We start from the raw sequence: 20887 nt of genomic DNA, 5'->3' as shown, positions 1-20887 counted from the left end.
GAAAAGTAAACAAAAAAGGAAAAGAGAAAAAAACCTACTACCAAAGCAATGCCCAAGCAGTTCTGCTTGCTTTTTCATTTTTTAAATGCAGCTCTTCTCTTCCATTCTGTAGCATCTTTTCCAAATCCTGTGGTTGTTGAAACTTTCAGGCTTTCAAGTCATCTGTACATTGTTCAGTCATGTGTGTGGGTGGACTGGATAAGTTTAGGATGTGCTTTTCTCCGACTGCAGTTGCCAAACCCTTGGCTGTTTCTTGGTACTTTAACAAGTTGATGAACTTGCAGGCAGGTGCCTGGGCTGGTATCCAACATGGGCAGTTGACACTGGTGCTGTGTTTCTTTACCACAGGAGCAGGGCCATCCCTGGCCTGCTCTGTTATAATGACAGGGAGGGCTCCAGCTCCCCACCATGGCCAGTAGCTGAGCTCAGCTGAGAGTCAGGATAAAACCCTCTTTGTCACCTCTGGTGATGTGGGAAAAGGACAGAAAGCCGCATAAATTATTTGTACACAAGGGGAGTGCATTGCCATTTCTGGCTTTGAAATTCTCCTTTGGCTTAAAGAGGGTAATAGCAAAGTCTCTTTGGTCACCATCTATTTCAGTGCCATGAGCACAGAGTTATCATGACAGTGGTGGGCATTTTTATGGAGACTCCAAGGCCTCTTGCCATTGTTCTTTTTCTCTATTTGAAATGGATTCTGCAAGTTGAGGTTTGAATAGTTCCAAGTTGGTGTCTTATGTTTCTAAATACCATCTTGCAAAAGCAGAATGAGCTCTCTCCCTCTGACTTGTCAGCGTGTTAGAGCTTGGTTCCACATGAACCACACTGGATAATGATCAGCTGATGTCTTGCCAATCTACACTGTAATTCCTTGGCCTGAGGAGTATCAGAAAGACCTGCTGAGCTCCATGGACACTGTCAGCTGCATGGAAGTGAGCATCCTTGGCCTTGCTGAAGAAACTGGAGCTCAGCTTAGGTTAGATGCTCTTGGGCAGGAGAAAGGCTGGAATCCTCAGGGGTTTCCAGAGGCCTGCATGCCCAGAGGGACTGAGTTCTGGGGAGCAGCTGGATGTTTCTGCACATCATGGAAGGGGATTGCCAGACAGCTCAAGCCTCACCACAGGCAAACATTCCCCAGCTCTTCTCAGGCAACATTTGCTTTGGGTTTCAAGTTGTTCCCTTGACTTGTCTGTCTGTGAAGATGCCCCTAAAACCACAAGGCAAGCCTCTCAGAACTGGTGTTACATTTCCAGAAATGAAGAAAAGAAGCCCAAACACATGAAAGTTGCTAAGACACTGGTTTTTAGAGAGGAACTTAACCCCCTGTGCAGTTTCTTCTCACTGGGAAACATGCCTGAAACCCGGGCATGAGGGTGTAAAGGCCACAGAGTCTCTTCTGCTTCTTGTGCAGTGCTGCTGAAACACTCAGTGACCGTGTTTCTCTCCCAGCCCAAGCCACATTCTGCACGTCACCAAGCCAGAGCCTGGTGATGTGGAGAGCCTGCCAAAACCTCCCAATTGTTTCCTGGCACTTTCTGGGATGGGCCTACCATTTCATGCATTGACTTGAGTAGCCAAATGAGTAGAGGGTGACCGTGGGGATGGAATCTCTCCTTCTGATTTGACCATGAAAGGTTTTTCTTTTCCATGTAAGGAAAGCAGAAATTTTCAGACTGCTGAGAAACAGAGCTGCAGGTGGCTCCTGTGTGTCCAAGCAGGCGTTTTCATCCCAGTACATTTGTGCATGGATCATAATGTGTCTGTGTTGAAGATGAGATTCCAAAGATTTGTTTCCTTACCTGAGGAATACCTGGTGGATTTCCTTTCTTTCCCTCCAATTCCCATTCTTTTCAAGAACAAAGCAAAAAGCTTGATTAGTTTTGTTTTGTGGCAGCGGTGCTTAAGGGACCAAGAAGCTCTGCAGAAATACTTTCCATGTACTAACCTTTGGATACAGTAGAGTTAGTATAAGAAAGTCCTTCTTCCAAAAAAGCCTCTCAAGCTGGTATGAATCGTCAGGGAAGGAAATGTGCTTGTGCTGATGTAGTTCCCACTAATTAGGTCAGTCAATGTAATCAGCTGCCAAGGCAAGATCTGTGAGATGTTGGAGAGGCTGTGGCTGCATCAGGGTTTGGGGTTTTTGGTTGGTAAAGGAAAGTCATCTCTGGGTCTCTGCCAGGGCAGAAACTGCCACTGCAGAGTGGAGCTTAATCAGTGGGATCTGGGAGAGCAGTGACAGATGGGAAAGAAGCAGGTGTAGCCTGGTGTCTCCTTTTTCCCCAGCCTCAACTCCTGATAGCCACAGGAGGAAGACAAAAGCTGCAGCAGCCCAACCTATTTTCATCTTGCCTGCGTGACTTCCTGAGCTGCTGCCTGCAGACAGATGAGGCACGGCGCTGGTCTGCCAAGGAGCTGCTGCAGGTAGAATGTGAAGGGGCTGCAGGTGAAACAGGCTCTGAAGGATGGGCTCTCCCTCCACTCAAGCCCAAGGCAGCAGATGAGCCCCCTTCCTCCTCACCTCCAGTCTTGGTGCTCTTCAAATGAAAACAGTGAGGAATCCTGGACTGGGCTGGGCTGGCAGGGACCTGCAAATGTCCTCTGGTGCAAGTGTCCTGCAATGAGCAGGGACTTCTTTAAAGACATCAAGTTTCTCAGAGCCCTTTCCCACTGGAGCCGGAATGGTTGCAGGGATGGGGCACCTACAAGCTCTTGGGGCAAGCTGTGCCAGGGTCACACCATGCTCCGAGTAAACAAGTTCTGATTAGATCCTATTTGGGTTAAAAAATATTCACCCACATCCTATTGTAACTGGCCCTGTTAAAAAAGATGTCCTCCACTTTCCTCAAAGCCACTCTGAAGTTTTAGAAAGTGGCAATAAAGTCTCCCTGGGGCATGTTCTTGACAAAACTGAGCAACCCCACCTCTCTCTGCATTTCCTGAGTCAGAGAGGTCCTCTGGCTGTTTCTGTCACCTTCTTTTGTAATTTGGTGGGGTGTTCAGTTTTATGTAATGGCAACAGAATTGAAGTAGAGCAATGCAGAGTACAGAGACATGAAATGGTGGAGGAGGAACCCAAGGAAGCCAGTCCCAGCCTAGGGGTCAGAGATTTGGCTGTGGGCAGGAGGGGCTGTGGGGGGCTCACTGTGAGCCTCTGAGGGGCCCTTGTTTGTGCCCCCCAGCCCAACCCCAGAGGTTTCTGCCACGCAAACAGGGACAGCTGGGAGGGACTTGTCCCAGCCCCATCTGCTGCCTGGCACGCTCAAGCAGACGGGAACTGCACCAGGGTTACTGCCAGGTTGTGTGGCAGAGAGGGAACTGCAGGGCCCAGTGCCACTGGGCTGGCCCTGCTGGGAAGGAAGGTACCATCCAGCACATGAGGGGCAGGGCATGGAAAGGTAGACACTGCTTTCTGTCCCTGTGGCAATCAACACAGTGCCTGTCTTTCAAAGAGAGGGACCAATGAGAGGCTTTGGAGTTTCCTGAAAAGAAGAAACTCCAAGGACAGAAAGCACCATTTCTAGAGCACTGGCAGGGCTAAAATCTCAGCAAGATGAAGACACCTGTATAAATGGATGAGTGGGAGTCTGGGCCAGGTTTGCCTGTGACGGCAAAGTCTGCACATAAAGATGGAGGTGTAGACAGTCCCATTGTTCCTCTTCCTGCATCCTTCTAGGAGCAGGAGGAATCCTGTGAAGCACTGAGCTTGAAAAGTCATGGTTCATTGTTTTTTGTTGATCTGGTTTTTTTCCCTTTGGGCAGCATCCATTTGTAAGATTTGCTGAGCCTGCGTCCAGCCTGGTGCCACTGATTGTTTCAGTGAAGAAGAGGAAGGAGACAAGAATGTGACAATCATCAGGACCATTTATTCCTCAATCAGTTTAGAGTAGGATTGTAGGTTAGGATAAGGATTAGGATTAGGATAAGGATTAGGATTAGGATTAGGATTAGGATTAGGATTAGGATTAGGATTAGGATTAGATTAAGGATAAGGAAAAAGATAAGGATAAGGATAAGGATAAGGATAAGGATAAGGATAAGGATAAGGATAAGGATAAGGATAAGGATAAAGATTAGGATGAGGATAAGGATAAGGATTAAGATTAGGATGAGGATAAGGATAAGGATAAGGATAAGGATAAGGATAAGGATTAGGGTTAAGGTAATGGTTAGGGTTAGAGTAGGATTGTCTAATAGGACTGCAGAGTAGGATTGAAAATCAATAAAGTTTCTGAAACCACAACTCACCTTGAAGATTCCCTTCCTTCTCACTCTGCAAATAAACTCGAGAATTCCTTCTGAATTGTCTGTTGTTTCTTAAAGGTGGAAAGTGAAACAGTGTCTTTGGCATGGTGTGAAAGTGGGGAAGGATGTTCTTCATTCATCCTCTCCAGACCACACTGCCTTTGGAATATGGCCCACTGGTCCACTGTTTTTGGCCATCTTTGGTACTTCTATTTTAGGCAGAAAAGGCAATGGCATTTAAAAGCAAAAGCACAGGAAGAATGGGGCAGCCCAAACATCTTACACAGATGCAGACCTTCAGCTGTGACTGGAGAGCATTGGGGCTCCCTAAATGCAATAATCTCTTTGGCTGGAGGAGAGCCTTGCTCAAGTGAGAAAGCAGAAAGATCAGAGAGGGTGCTCGGGAAGGTCTCTTGTGGTGCAGAGCTGTCAGCACCTGTGAGATGAGAGCAGGCCTGGCCTTGCCCAGGCTGGAGCCCCAGCAGAGCCCTGGCAGAGGCCGGAGCAGCCTGAGCCCCGGCAGAGGCAGGCTGGAAGGAGGCCCTTGGAGCTTCAAGAGGCAGCAGCTGAGACCTGGGTGCCTCTTCCCTGGAGCGGGCGAATCCTCCGCCCTCAGAGCCCAGGTGGCAGCTGGCTGCTGCCGAGGGGAAGCACAGCCATGCTGGGCACAGCCCAGCCTGGAGGCATTGGCCGTCTGGAGTGTGCCCAGGAGCAGAGAAAGGCCAAGGGCAGCCGTGGGCCGCTGGGCTGGCTGAGGATTCCTCCTCTTCTGCCGGCTGCCCTGCAGCTCCTGGCAAAGGCCTGCAGCGTGTGCAGCACTCTGGGCACCGGGGCAGGGAGCCGGGCTGCTCGGCAGGCTGGAGCACACGGCAGCTCCTTCAGGCCCGGCACTTGTGCCAGGGGAAGCGAGGCCAGTGTGAGGCAGGGACAGCTTGGCAGGGCCCATCTGCAGGAGCCAGCGCCTCACGCAGCTCTGGGAGGAAGCGCCTGCAATCCTGCAGTTCTGCACTGAGCCAGAGCAAAGGTGTGAGATGCAGAGTGTTTGGCAGAAATATTCAGGCCCACCAGGCCAGCCTGCTTTGTGCTCTCTGGCACACAGCAAGCGCTGTGCAATGCAGCTCTGAGCTGCTGGGAGAGAGGCACATCAGGGATGTGCCTGAGGCATGTGCTTGAGGAGTAAACTGATTTGGAAGGGGGCAGAAGGGTTTCAGCAGGCAATTCGCGTTTTCTTCATTAATTTCTGAAAGAAAGTCATAATGTGTTGCACACAGGTAGGGTTATTAGAAAAGAAAGGCCTTATAAAATCAGGCCTACCTATTGTTATGTTTGCCCAATTATCCCGTCATAAAAAAACCCCAAACAATATTAAAAGTAGTAGCAATTTTAATTGAATATTTAAAATATAAAAATATAAAATTGGATAGTATAGAATTTTAATAAAATAAGGGATAATTTGTTTCTAATAATAGCGCATAAGCAACAGATAACTGCGGGGTACGGAGTGCAGGCCTCTGGGACCCTTGCCACATCACATACAAGCTTGCCAAGTGAATATTCGTCCTTATATACCATGTGTCAATGCCGTCTCCTCCCATTTTCTATACTTCACACTTCTACCTCTGCCCTCATCATCACCTTTACCATCCATATGCCACCACTTGGTTGGTGGTCACACAAGTCTTTGGGGGTCATCTGATGAGGATTTTGTAGTCCTCCTCTGTGTCCTTTAATTAACCTTTGGGTTACACCAAGCCAATACAATGTAAGCCAAAACTAACATAATTACTACATCTGAGTATTGTGGAGAGTTTTGTCAAAGAGTGGCTTGAGAAGGGAGGACACAGCCGAATCATTTTGGTAAAGATGTCCTAACGAGGGCAGAGGCCTTTTTGCAGGCAGGTGTCTGTTGGGAATTTAGCTGACTAGAGAATGGAAAAGTACAAGACCGTGGCTAATTCCAAATCTTGCACCTGCAAGATAACGTGTCCTTGGGCCTAGCTGAGTATGATAAAGAAATGGACAGCGAGACGTGAGAAGTAGAGAATGTAGGCCCAAAGGAATGAGGAAGAGCTGATGGTATAGTTTAACCAATAGATTGCTTGGCTTACAGAATATTCATAAGCTTATTATTTGCTGTATAAGTGTTTGATGCTTTCTTCAATAAACTGGACCTGTGATGAACCATCTGTTGTCCTGGTCTCCTTCCTTCGACAGAGTATCAAGGCAATAAATCCCTTATAATTAGCATTTTCCTGGGACACAACCAGAGAGTTCCTTCTTTGTTAATTTTTAGCAAACATTATCTCTTGCTTTCCTCCTGTTCCTGAACATCTGCGGGGGGAGGGGGGCATGGTGCCCCTCCTCTCCCTTTTTCTTCGGCATTACTAATTTTACCTGTTTTAATATTTACAAATATTAATTACTGTATCAATATTGATTCTTGTTTCAATTGTTATCAGCACGAATCATACCTATTTACCACGCTGTGGTAAATTCCCAGCTGGCCTCTTCCATCTTCTACGTGCAGCCAGCTAACTTCCCATGGGAATAGTCACGAGTGCAGTTAGCACAAGCTATTGTGCTAAGAAAACTGTTTGCATCTGTAATAAACAAGAAACTTGTCCCATGAGCATCCACGAAAGAAAAATGTAATCACCTGAGTAACAGTGAGTCTTAAAAAGAGAGAGTCTTAACATGTACACACTAATACACCTTCTAAGCAATAAATTGTGTGGCAAGGAAACTACCAGCCAGTTGAAGTTGAACACAAGTCTGTGAAAACAGTATAAAAATGAGTTATGTGAATAAAGAATTGGCTTTTCCTGCATGAAGAAACTGAGTCCCGGCTGCTTTATTGACACAGCAATGTGGCTTCACTCAGCAAGAGCACCTGCAGGGTGTATTGATGAAACACTGGTGTTTGATTCTCAGAATAGGAAGGAGAGGCATTTAGTCTAACAAACAGGGCATAGTCTTTTGAATTCCTTTAGCTTTAACAGGAGTATTCAGGAGCTGAACCATGTATTCCCCCACTACAGTGCTTACTGTGTGCAAGTGGCTATCTTGGCCTTGAGAATAAGGAGAGTGGTCCTGCTAAGAAGGTAGCTGGAATGCATTCAAAAGGAAGAAAGTGTTTTAGGAGGCTCTTGACCACCAAAGGAGAGTTTGAGGAATGGGAATATTTTCCAAATGACTGTGTCAGGAACTGGAGTCGTGTCCCAGGCCCTGCCATATTTGATCCATGTTTGAGCAGGTTGACAAGACAATGAAGAAAAGTGTCTTGTTTAGCAGGTGGGACCATGACCCATGAAAGAGAAACAATGGATTGGTCAATGGGTGAGCAGTCAAGCTTTGAAAGGAGAACAATGCACAATGCAGCCCTTGGTGGCAGGGAGTCATGGAGTCATCCTGAGCCATCATGGCCTCATCTCACATGCCAGGCATGTGTGAGCTGCTGCTCTAACTCCTGCTGTAAAATTCCACTCCTAAGCAGGAGATACAAGGCCTAGTTCTGGGCTGAAGGGTTCAGAAGGACGAGATGCACAGCATTTTGATCCAGGGGATGTCCTGGAAGTGCACTGCCTACCTGCCCCTGCTGCCGAGCACCACGCTCCAACTCCTTCTCCTGTTTAGTGGATTTTTGGGAATCCAGAGGTCAGTATGTATTATATGCTACTGCAACTAATAGAATGAATTTGCTTTGCAAGCCCAGTTTTGTCCTGGGTTATTTTGTGCATGGGTCACCTGAACCTGTGACAATGACCAGCAGGGAGCTACAAGACACTCCTACTCTGATGTCAATAAATTCTGAGAAGTGATTGAAATATGTCAAAAAATTGGAGGTAATGTTTAGCCAGTAAGTTTCAGCAAAGTATTGAATATGTCTTAGTTCCATGGATACAAACTACTAGGTGAGATTGCTGGGTGTGCAGGGCTTAGGGAAGTGATTCCCTGTGCACCCAGCACTGAAATCAAGTAATGCCTCCTTTCTAACCCTGAGCTGGCAGCAGGGATCAGGCCTTGCTTGGTCATTTTCATTTTGACAACTTCTGTTAGCGGCTAAGAAAGGTCAAAATGAAACCTCCTCCAGCTGTTTTCCTCTGGTTGATCTTTTTAGGCACCAAAGCTCTGTTCCACGGGTGGCCTGGGTGTGTGCAGAGCAATGCAGGCCCCACAAAGCCCTTGGTTTCCCCACGAGTTGCCAGTTTGACTGCTTCCAAAGGGGAAGAAAGGCAGAGATGTACATCCACAGGAGTCCTGGCCATGTCCAATAAAGGTGCAAATATGTGGGGAGATTTGTAAGCAATTATTTCAGCTGTTATGCCAAGCCAGTGCCTTCTCTCCTGCTTCTGTGCATTACAGGTGAGTAATGTAATAGTTGGCTCTCACAATTAAGAGATAGATATTATGTGGATAGATATTATGTTCAAATGTAAAGTGCTGTTATTGTAATATGTCCTCCCATAGTCCTCTTTCTTATCCCCCTTGTAATAGTCTTGGTAGTCAGGGCATTTGGGGAGGGCTGGCTTGTGACCAGCAGGCAGGGTGTAACAACAATTGACCTCCAATCAAGATGCAAGAAAGTAATCTCCACCACTGGACAGCAGAGAAAGAATTGGCTGACAAAACATTGGGAGGGGCTAAAGGTAAAAAAAGCAGAGTATCCCTTTTGTAGATGAGCATGTGGCTGCTAATCATGGAGACTTCCCAGTGCTGCAATCTTTCCTTATACAGTCTTTTCTTAAGGTTTAATAAACCTTTAAAAACTTAAAGGTTGCCACCTTCTCGTAGTGACATCAGAAGGTTGCTTTGGTGCACATGAGCCCTGAGTGTCAGAGCCCACTCCTATCTGCCTGACTGGGGTGTCCAGGGCACCTACACTGGAGCGCGGATACTTGCATGTATATACCTAGCTGCCCCTGTGGCTACAGACACCCCCTTTTTAGCTGAACACCTTGACAGGAGCTTTACCAAACCAGTGGCATCCTAATGCTCTTTCTGTTTCAAAATCAGAAACTCAGTCACTAAGAAAGAGCAGGAAGACATACAAAAGCCAGGTAAGGATACACCCTGACCTAAGTAGAGAGGAAACATCTACTTACTTGTGAAATGTGTCATAAAATAGGCACCATAAGTAATGCCATAGGCAGCGAAAAGCAAAGGAGCAATTCACTCAATCATTTTAACACTTCCCTGCAAGTTTGCATGCTGTGCTCACACAGTGGAAAAAGCAAAGCTTCTGTGAGTGTGCAACAGCCCACTGACAATTGCCTCAATCAGAGGGAATAGAATTAGAATGATTGTGAAGTATGTGAATGAGGCTAGTTGGCCAATGATGATGAAGGGGTGTCCTACTGGCTGGCTGCCTACTCAGGTTAGGATGAGGACGTTGGCGACTAGGGTTCAGAACAGGATTTGTGATAGGGGGCGGAAGGGTATTGATTGTAGTTTTGATGTATGTAGTAGTGGGGTGAGGAATATGACGAGGATTGAGGCGGCTAGAGCTAGTACGCCTCCTAGTTTGTTTGGGATGGATCGGAGGATGGCGTAAGCAAATAGGAAAGATCACTCGGGTTTGATGTGAGGAGGGGTGACTAGTGGGTTGGCTGGGGTGAAGTTTTCTGGGTCACCTAGGAGGTTGAGGGAGAATAGGGCTAGTGAGACGAGTAGGGAGAGCATTAGTACGAATCCTAGGATGTCTTTGATGGTGTAGTATGAGTGGAAGGGGATCTTGTCACAGTCTGTGGGAATGCCTAGCAGGTTGTTTGAGGCTGTTTCATGGAGAAAGGTGAGATGGACGAGAGTAAGGCCTACGATGACGAAGGGAAGGAGGAAGTGGAGAGCAAAGAATCGGGTCAGTGTGGGGTTGTCGACAGAGAACCCTCCTCAGGCTCATTTGACTAGTGTTTGCCCGATGTAAGGGATGGCAGAGAATAGGTTTGTGATTACAGTAGCTCCTCAGAATGATATTTGGCCTCATGGTAGGATGTATCCTACGAAGGCGGTTGCTATGAGGGTTAGGAGGAGGATGACTTCAATGTTTCAAGTTTCTTTGTTTAGGTATGAGCCTTAGTAGAGTCCTCAGCCAATGTGTGGGTAGATGCAGATGAAGAAGAAGGAGGCTCCGTTTGCGTGGAGGTTGCGGATGAGTCAGCCAAATTGTACGTCTCGGCATATGTGAGTGACAGAGGAGAAGGCTAGATGGGTATCTGCTGTGTAGTGCATAGCTAGCAGAAGACCTGTGACGATTTGAGTAATTAAGCAAACGCCTACTAGAGACCCGAAGTTTGATCATGGTGAGATGTTTGATGGCGCTGGGAGGTCGATTAGGGCATTGTTGATGATTTTGAGGATTTGGTGGTTTTTACGAAGGTTGAGGGCCATTGGTTATTTCTGTATGTGGCTACGAGGATGATGAGAAAGGTGAATGATCCTAAGTAAGCTTTGATTAGGCCTGAGTGGAGGGTGGTGGCAGTTTTGGTTGCTGTAAGTTGTAGGCTGGCTAGCCCCTCTGGACCTACTATTTTGTATCAGGAGAGGTCATTTAGGTGGGATGCGATGTTCTGTCCTCCTTTGAGGAAGTTGGTTATACTTAGGTGGTGGGATAGGGGGTTAAAGTATCCTAGGGATGTTGAGAAGTTTGAGAAGGGGGCTTGTTTGGTCAGGATGAGAAATCTTTAGCTTGGACAACAGGAGCAGGAGCCTCGTGAGGGGCCTTCAGCATCTCCTCAGTGCATCCAAATATTCAAGCCACTTTTGGAAATTACTTTTCCCCCTTTTTTCTTCTTGGTTTTTTTTTTTGTTTTTTTTTTTTTTTTTTTGTTTGCTTGGCGGAAGAGGCTGTTCATTTTCTTCTTCTCCCAGCTAAAGTTCTTTTCATCATTATTTTCTGCCCTTTTATAGCACTGGGACTGGGTCTGCTAGAATTTTAATTTCCAAGGTATCACTTCTGGAGAATTCAGTAGTTTTGCATGAGAACACATCATTCTGTGCAGGGACCTTGGTGCAGAAGGAACTGTTGTGGTTCCAGGCCAGCCAGTATGGCCTTACAGATCACTTTGAGCTTAGTAGTGCTCATGCCTTTTTGCAGCCCAGGGAATCAGTGTGTGTTGTGTTTGGGAATTCAGCAGGAGGTCAATGCCCTTGCATTCCAGCTGCTCCTCAGAGGTCACAGGATCTGGAAGGGGCTGGGCTGCATTTCTGATTCCAGCCAGTTTAGCTCCACCAGTGTGGTCGAGTCCAAGAGAAGAACTTGCCCGAGCACAGATGCACAGAGTGCAGTTCCCAGTGCAATGCTCTGGGTCTGATCCCTTTCTGTAAGCACCTACATGCTCCACATTCCCCAAGAGTGTGATTTTTTGAAGCAACAGGAGAGCAATCTCAGGATTGTAGTTGAGTGTGGCACTGGCTACCAAGTTCTGATATCTGTAGCAACAGAGAGGACAGTAAAGAGAGATTTCAGTAACGAAATCTATCTATCTATCTATCTATCTATCTATCTATCTATCTATCTATCTATCTATCTATCTATGTAACATTTACATAATTGAATCTTCCTGGCTCTGGTCCAAGGCAGTTGGAGGTGCAGAGCTCACCTAAAGCATCCCTTTCTGGAGAGGCTTAGAGACATTTCCCTCAACCAGTTCTGAGCAGGCAGAGATGTTTTCCCCTCCAGATATGATGGTTTTTCCTTTCAGAGTTGTTTCCCTCCTCTGGCCTCTTCTGCCCTGAAGTCTCCAGTTAATTCTTTAAATTTCTGCCTGTCCTAGAGAGGTGCAACAATTCCATGTTTAGGTGGTGTTTGGTGACTCTGGTCACACATGCATTACATGACACATGGTTTCCTTCACTGGCATCCCCAGTGCTGTGTAAGTGCATTCGTTCATGGGGCCTTAGGAGAGTCTTCTCTTTCCCTCAGCAGCAGCAGCAGGGAGTGGTGGCAGGGTCAGGACGAGGAGGAGGTGGCTGCCCTGGCCCTTTGCTCCCAGGCCCCAGGCCAGGAGGGCTCTGGCTGCAGCAGGGTGCTCTTTGGGCAGCCCCTGGCAGCCTCTGCACGGAGCACGGCACGCTGCCCCGTCCTGCTGGTGCCACTTTTCTTCAGCAATACCCTAGCTCCTCTTCACAAGGAAAAAACTCCAGCAATCTAAAAAGAGATCATTCAAGTACAGTTCTATCTGCCTTTGTATTGTATTTCAGGGCATGTATTTTTTTGTCTAGAATTTCATGATTTTTATGAAAACATGCATTCATATCTGCACATTTTTGTAGTTTTTATTATTCATATACCAAAACACACCTTTTAAAATTCTTAATTTATTGCAGTTGGTAATTTTGAGGTAGTATATTTTAAAATGTCACAAAACAACACCCTTTGGGTAGTTTTTCTCACTTTTAAAAAAAAACCCCATAAGCCATTTTAATCTCTGTCTCTCCAAGTTGGTTCATACCAGCCTATTTCAAATCAGGGCTACAATACTTTTATAGGATTGAGAGAGGTCCAATGAAATGCACACCAGTGATTCCTCTTGTGCAATGTCATGGCCCTCCCATAAAGTCTCTTTTCACTTTTTTTTTTCTCTCATTAGCTCAAATGCAAATGCACGTTTAGTTGTGAACTTACACAAGATGAGCAAAATCAAAATGATGTGAGGGGCCTTTGGGAGCTCCTTGCTGATCTTTCTGCTTCTTCAGCTGAGCAAGGCTCTGATCCAGGCAAAGAGATTGCACTTAGTGCTACACAACCATTTGCTGGAACTCTGCTGATTTCTAGGAACAGCTGGAGGCCTCTATCTCCCCAGGATGTTTTGGCTGAGCCAAGCTTTGCTGGGTTTTGGCTGCAAATACCATTGCCCTTGCTTTCTTATATCCACAAGTACCATGGCTGGGCAAAAACTGCCACGAGGGGCATCTTCCAAAGGCACTTTGGTCTGGAGTTTGTGAATGAACGAGAGCTTCCTCCACTTCCAAACCACATGAAAAAAATAATGAAAGAGAACTTCCAATCCTTAATGAACAACTGACAATTCAGAAGTGGATCTAGAGCATCAGAATGAAAAGGAAGTCAATCTTCCAATGGAGTTGTGCTTTCAGGAGTTTTTCTTCTGTCTGCCACTCACAGCTGGCACTGGAAAAAGTCACATCTCTGCAAGCGTCAGTGTCTTCTGTCTGCCATCAGTTGTTTTGCTACAACAATCAGAACAGGCATCAGGCTGGAGAGAGGCTCAGCTGATGCTAGCAATAGGAGCTGCCCCAAGGAGAAAAAAGAAATGAACTTTTACCTCCCAAACCCATCTCCCCAGAGGCTCAAGCAGGATTTCTCTGGTTCCCAGAAATACAAAGAAATAGGGCTGAGAAGACCCTCTGCAGCTATGTGTTCATGCCCAAGACTTTGCTGATGCCATTTGGGTTTGGCCTTTATTTCTTTTCTATCTTTTCTGTATTCCTTGCACATCAATTTAGAGCTCTGTAGGCTACTCGATTTGTTACTACTTTTCCCAGTCCTTTTGCATGGCCTTTGCCTAAGCAGAAAGACAAACTTCCAGAGCTCCAAGTGCCAGGGGGTAGAAGGCCCCAGTGTTATCCTGGTTCTTCCTGGGACAGACCCCTCCAGGGAGCTGGTGGACTCACCATCCCTGCAAGCCTTTAAAACACGACTGGATGTGGCACTCGGTCCCGTGCTTCAGTTGAGGTGTTAGGGCATGGGTTGGACTCGATGATCTTGAAAGTGTCTGTCTTCCAAGCCAGTGATTCTGTGATTCTGTGACTGAGGCAGCTTTTCCTGCAGCCCTGGAAAGGGCTGTGGGGGCCCTTGGCCAAGGACGGGGATCAGGGCTCATGACAAAGAAGCAAAGGGCTCAAGGCAAAGGCTGACAGGGCAGAACTGCCCCAGCGTGGCCCAGAGCGAGCCTCATCTCCTCCTCCTCACCCTGCGCCCTCTGCGCTGCCCTTTGCGGCGCCGGCGGCTCCTCTCGCTGCGGGGCTCCAGAGAGTGCTGGGGCCGGGCCCCTCGTCTTCGGGTAGCGCCGGAGCCTCGGAGGCGAGCGGCTGCTGCTGTGGCCGGCAGGGGACAGCTGCGGCTGCGGCCCCGGGCACGGCGAGCTGCCGCTATGGCCGGCTCCTGCCGCAGCTCCTGCCTCTGCTGCGGGCTCTGCTCCTGCCCTGTGAGCACAGACACGGCCGAGGGCTGCCCGGCAGCTCCCTGCCGCTCCGCAGCGGGCCAGGCCGGGCTGCTGCTCTCTGCGGCCTCTGCCCGCTGCTGCCGGCCCCACCGCACTCCCGCCTGCCTCTGCCGCAGCCGGGCCCACACGAGAGGCAGCACATTGCGGCCGGCTCGGAAAAGCCCTGCCCGCAAACCGCCCGCCACGGACTCGGCCTCAGGGCACAGGCTGCCGGCGTCCTTGCAGCTGCGAGCTGGCCCGGGCTGCCTGCCGGCCTCGGCCACAGCTCCCGCCTGTGTCTCCACGGCCGCGGCTGCTCGGCACAGCGGGCTGAGCACAGCCAGCGCCAGCAGCAGCTCCTCACGGGCCCAGGCTCCAGGCGCTCCGAACCCACCTGTGTTCAATAGGTATGATTCATGCTGATAAAAATTGAAACAGTAATCAATATTGGTACAGTAACTAATATCTGGAAATAATAAAATAAGTTAAAAATAGTAATGCCAAAGAGGAGAGGGAGAGGAGGGGCTCCACCCCCCCACCCCCACCCCCCCCCCTTATCAGCAGATGTTCATCAAGCACCACAGGAAAGAAGCTGAAGATATAGTTGCTAAAAATGACCAAGAACCTGGTTCGATCCCAGAAAATGCTAATTATAAGGGATTTATTGCCTTGATATGTAGATGCAGTGATACGTTAGTCTTGGCTTACATTGTACTGGCTTGGTGCACATGTGTAACCCAAAGGTGAATTAAAGGACAACGAAGAAGACTAAATGTCTTTCATCAGTGACGACCCCCAAAGACTTGTGCGACCACCAAACCAAGTGATGGCGCATGCGTGGTAAAGGTGGTGAGGAGGGCAGAGACAGAAAAGTGACGAACCTAAAATAGGAGGAGATGGTATTGACATATGGCATATAAGGGGTGATTTTCACTTGGCAAGCTTGTACGTGAAGTGGCAAGGGTCATTGAACTCTGCCCTCCGTACCACGCAATATCTTTTGCTTATGCGCTATTATTGGAACCAAAGTATCCCTTATTTATATATTTTCTAAACTATTCAATTAAAATTGCTGCTACCTTAAATATTGTTTGGTTTTTTTATGATGGGGTAATTGGGCAAAACATAACACACCCAACCCCGAATCCCGCCCTGAGGGGCTTGGCGTTCCAATTCATCCTCTGGGGACAGCAGAGTCGGCCGCTGAGCTCAGCCCATGGTGACACCACCAAGGGACCAATGGAAAATTCACCAAATCCTCATCAGAGACAAGAGAAAACTCCCATGGTGCCTGACAGCCTGAGGCAACTGCCAATTCCAGATCATTCCATCCATGCAGGAAAAGAGGCTTTTACATTAAAGCAGAAAAGAGTTATAGAAAAGGAGGGCAGAACAAACAACAAAGTTATTTGGACTCATGCTTCTTATGTCTGTTAGAAAGGCCAAGAAAATTCCATCCTTGCTCTTCTGACACAGCTCTCTCTGTTCATGATGTGGGACAGTGAGTCAATAATGAAGTTACTTTAACATCACAGGTATAAAATCCATTTTCATATCTTCAAAGAGCCAATATTATGTGTCCATAACAATAAACCTCTCACTGAGTAATGGTAGATGTCAAAGTAACTTTGTTTTAAAGATATAGTTTTTATTTCTTTTGTTAATAAAGCTCAATGAAATAGCTGCTTGTGTTAAACTGCCTGCTTGGATGGGATAACATCCAATGCACACAGGATGAGGACATCTGTATAGATCTGCCAACTATCAGCACTCACCGTCTGAAGGCAGAGTGGACCAAGGCCCAAACACTGAGGTGATAAGAATGGACTAAAACCACAACCAAGAAACACACATGCTCTGAAAAGGCAGATCCAAGGAAGAGCCATGCTAAACAGTTCTTGGAAGATGTAAAGTAGTTTGGGGGTAAAGTTTGCTGTGCATGAGGGTCTATGAATATGCAATAGGCAGATGTAAGGGGAAAGGTATTTCAGGGGATCCCTGAAGGTAACAGGGTGCTCCTGGCTGAGTGCCAAGATGCACCTGGCCATAATAATCTTTGCTCCATGGTCCTGGTCTCCCATTGTCCTTTATTAAACTTTGTACATTTTCACAGGAGACTGAACGTGTTTTTCACAGGCAGCTTCACAGAAACTGGAAAACGTGGGGGTTCCCCGGAGGGGGCATTGCTGATCCAGGGCATCGAGGCGCTGCCTGCAATCATCCATAACTGCCCATAAGGAGCCTCCAGGGCTTTACCCTCCATGAGCTGCAGCAGATGTGTCAGGAAAGTTGACAAGAGCCCATAAAATGGTCCTTGTTGCCAGCAGATTAGCCACTTGTAGCTCTTCAAAACTCCCTCCCATGAAAAGTGAAAAAACTTTACCCGTTCCTAAATGTGAAAAATACGTTCACTCTCCTGTGAAAATGTATAAAGTTTAATAAAGGACAATGGGACACCAGGACCATGGAGCAAAGGCTGTTATGGCCGGGTGCATCTTGGCACTCAGCCAGGAGCACCCTGTTACCTCCAGGGAGCCCCTGAAATACCTTTCCACTTACATCAGCCTGTTGCATATTCATAGACCCTCATGCATATCCATAAACTACTTTACATAATCCAGAAACGATTTTACATGGCCCCTCCTTGGGTCTGTCTTTTCAGAGCATCAGAGCATGTGTGTTTCTTGGCTGTGGTTTTGGCTGCTTCTCGTAATCACCTCCAGTTTTTGGGTCTTGGTCCACTCTGCCTGCAGACGGGGAATGCTGATAGTTGGCAGATCTGTACAGGTGTCCTCATCCTGTGTGCATTGGATGTTATCCCATCCAAGCAGGCAGTTTAACACAAACAGGTATTTCACTGAGCTTAATTAACAACAGAAATAAAAACTTCAGAACAAAGTTACTTTTAAAAATGGTCTCAGCCCATATTTGATCCCAGTCCAGTCGATCCCAGTATGTGTGGTCCTGATCCATATGGTCCCACTCCCTAGGATCCTATTCCAGAGGATCCCAGTCCATATAATCTCAGTCCAGGTGATCTCAGTCTGTGTGGTCCCAGTCCATTCAGTCCCAGTCCATATTTGATTCTACTCCAGGCTATCCTGTTCTGGAGGGTTCTGATCCAGAAGATCCCAGTCCGCGTGATCCGAGTCCAGGTGATCCCAGTCCATATTTGATCCCAGTCCAGTTGATCCCAGTCTGTGTGGTCCTGATCCATATGGTCCCACTCTGTGCAGTCCCAGTCCATAGGATCCCAGTCCATATTTGATCCCAGTCCATATTTGATCCCAGCCCATATTTGATCCCTGTCTGTGTGGTCCTGCACACAATCCCAGGGTCTGGAATTCCAGTCCCCAGCCAGGAAAAAATGTTCCTACCCTCGAACTTCCTTCCTCTCGTGTTAAAAAATTAGAATGAAATTATAAATAAATAAATAGAAATTAAAATAAATACTTATGCTGAGAATGAAATATAAGAATTTCAGCTCTTACCTACAATACTCCCATAATGACTCAAGCAAAAAAAAAAAAAAAAACTATTACTATAACATTACCAAATAAATATATATAAATTATAAACCAAGAAATAACTTTTGAAAGTTTTAACTCAATGACTAATATACTTGAGATAAAAAATAACTAAAAAAACTAGCATACAATCTAACACACCTTAGTAAAACAATTCATATTACAAAGGTACTAAACACAAAACACCACTATAATTTCTCAGACATTTTAACCAAACAATTAAACTTTATTAACATCCTTAAGTATTCTAAAACAATTAAAATTAGTTTTAAAAGATTTATTGGGCATGCGTGGTTTTATTTGGATATTGGTTTTTGAATTGTTAGTGGCTAGATGATTTTAAAAATGGGACTTTTATAGGAATATAATCAACTGAGAAGGGAGCACTCAGCAAACAGAACTGACTGAAAATGAATGGGACAGAAATCAGTAACTCTGAAAGTTTTATTTGCTATCAAATACATCTCACACACCCAGCCACCCAACACAATCCCCATCCCATTGCTCCATGTTGGGATCCCACTTCTACCAAACTCCTTCAAACTCCATCTCACCCCGGTTTCTGTGGAGTGGAGTGAGTTTGGCCTGGGATTGAGTTTTTTTGAGGAGAAAACAAGCAATCTGAGAGGGGATTGAGCCTTTTTGGGTTAAAATTCAGTTATTTTCAGTGGGATTTGAGTGGTTTTGAAGCGACAGATTGACACTCTTATCTTCTAGATTGGAAAAACATGGAGAAGAGAAGAAAAATTAAAGCCAAACCAAAAGGAGAAGCAGCCAGGTGTGTTCCCAACATGGATCACAGGAAATGTGAGTTACCAGGGCTTTGCCCAAAGTGCCTCCTCCAGTGAAGGATGGAGCTGGAGCAGCGCACAAAGCTCTTCCCGCACTCGGGGCACTTGCAGGGTTTCCCTTAGTGGTGCCCCCGGTGGTGATGGGTCAAGTGAAAGCTGCTGGAGAAGCTCTTCCCACACTGGGGACACTCGTAGGGCCTCTCCCCAGTGTGAATGCGCCGGTGGGTGATGAGGTGGGATTTGTGCCTAAATCCCTTCCCACAGCCGGGGCAGTGGAAGGGCCTCTCCTCTGTGTGAATCCGATAGTGCTGGAGGAGATGGGAGCTGGTCAGAAACGTCTTCCTGCATTTATCACACTTGTAGGGCCTCTCCCATGTGTGGATCTTTTGGTGGCAGATCAGACTGCAACGGTGGCTGAAGCTCTTCCCACATTCGCCACACTCGTAGGGCTGTTCCCCAGTGTGGGTCCTCTGGTGGCCGATCAGGTGGGAGCTCTGGCTGAAGCTCTTCCCACATTCCTCACACTCGTGGGGCCTCTCCCCAGTGTGGATGTGTTGGTGCCTGACAAGATGGGAGTTCTGCCTGAAGCCCTGCCCACAGTCAAGGCAGCGGAAGGGCCCCTCTCATCTGTGTGCGTGCGCTGGTGAAGGAGGAGTTCAGAGCTGGTCTGAAACCTCTTCCTGCATTGATCACACTCGTAGGGCTGTTCCCCAGTGGGGGTCCTTTGGTGCTTGATCAGACCAGAGCTCTACCTGAAGCTCTTCCCACACTCCACACACGTGTGGGGCTTCTCCCCATCATGGAGCTGCTCATGGAGCACCAGCTCTGAGCTCTGGCTCCATCTCTGGCTGCCTTCCCGGCCCAGGCTGGCTCTTTCCCCCTCAGATCCCGGCCAGCTGTGTTTGCAGCCCCTCCTTGTGCGGCATCTCCGGGGCTTTTCCTCCCTGTTTGCTTCCTGCGCTGTGGAGCCGCTCAAAACGGCCTCTTCCACCAGGTTCTGCTGCGGGCATTTGTCCTCCCTGCTCTCCATGCTCAGCTCCTGCTCTGGGGGAGGAAGGACAAGGACAGGATGGGATTTGCCTCCGTGCCACAGGCAAGGGCAAGGAGATCCCCCAGGGCTGTGCTGCAGCCGGGGCCTTGCTGGGCTGGGAGAGGGGAAAGGGACACTGACTTCCTCCTCACATGCCTCAGTGTCCTGGGGAATCTTCTTCTTCCTCACAGCCTTCCTCGCAATGGGAAATTGTGGATTGGGGAAAACAAGGGATGAGCACGTTTGTAGGAGCGTCGGGGGGTAGGACAGTCAGGACGGACGGAGATGAGAGATCTCTGAAGCCAGGTCATGGAACTAGAACTTGAGGTTTATTGCAAAGGGCCTGGGTTCAGGGCTCTGCTTGGAGCTGCCAGCCACAGCTCAGAGCAGGACCAAGAGAAGAGAGGGGTAGAGAGGACGAGAGGGTAAGAGAGTAAATGGGGAAGAGCGTAAGAGAGTGAGGTTCCTGTTGAAATACAATAAATCTTCTTCTGAGTTGAATATTCTATTTCTCACTAACCAATCTAGTACAAGATACAAATCCTAGAGCATTTACATACAGCCTATAAAAATCATGACATCACCATACTGTGTTACAATTTAAACCCTAAAAACTACTCTTTGGACACCTTCTGCTGAGCTAGTAAGGTCTGCTCTGACCCCTGGACCTGTCTGCAAGCAGAGGGAATTGTATCATCAATAGGGGATTACCTTCAGTTAGGCCACACCATTGTTTTCCAGTTGTTCAGTAACTAAGGTATCTAAAAGCTTGCTTTCATCTCAATCTTGCTTATAGTTTCTATATTCTCAAAATCTTTTGCCAGACAATCATATTTATAAGGCTTTCCTGTTTCTTCTTCCCCAAGACACAATGAGTTTAAAGGTCCCTCTGCCCGAGTCCATCTCTACAAGTCACCGGAGAGGTGGCCTGCATAAAACCTCCCAAACACCAGGATTCAGCCCTGAAAAAGCCTCCCAGGAGTTCCCCGTCCCTGGTCCCTACCCTTTGGCATTCAGAGGTACCCCCCTGTCCCAGCTGCTGGGGTCACGCTGGGATTGGAGGTCCCCCTTCTCCTCGGTGCCCGCCCAGCCCAGGCTGCTGGCAGTCCCAGCAATCCCAAAAGCTCCCCCCTCTTGGCT

General features: G+C 47.5%; 2 pseudogenes; both read right to left on the bottom strand.

Moving 5' to 3' along the window:
* Positions 1-20887, bottom strand: part of LOC131094398 (zinc finger protein 850-like) — a 672678-nt pseudogene that overhangs the window by 609840 nt on the left and 41951 nt on the right.
* LOC131094376 (cytochrome b-like) lies at positions 9547-10626 on the bottom strand (annotated as a pseudogene).

Source organism: Melospiza georgiana, chromosome 29 (assembly GCF_028018845.1).
Source record: "Melospiza georgiana isolate bMelGeo1 chromosome 29, bMelGeo1.pri, whole genome shotgun sequence".
In the NCBI taxonomy this organism is placed as follows: Eukaryota; Metazoa; Chordata; class Aves; order Passeriformes; family Passerellidae; genus Melospiza; species Melospiza georgiana.
The sequence above is the reverse complement of the archived record's forward strand: the minus strand, read 5'-3'. Positions and strand labels throughout refer to the sequence as shown.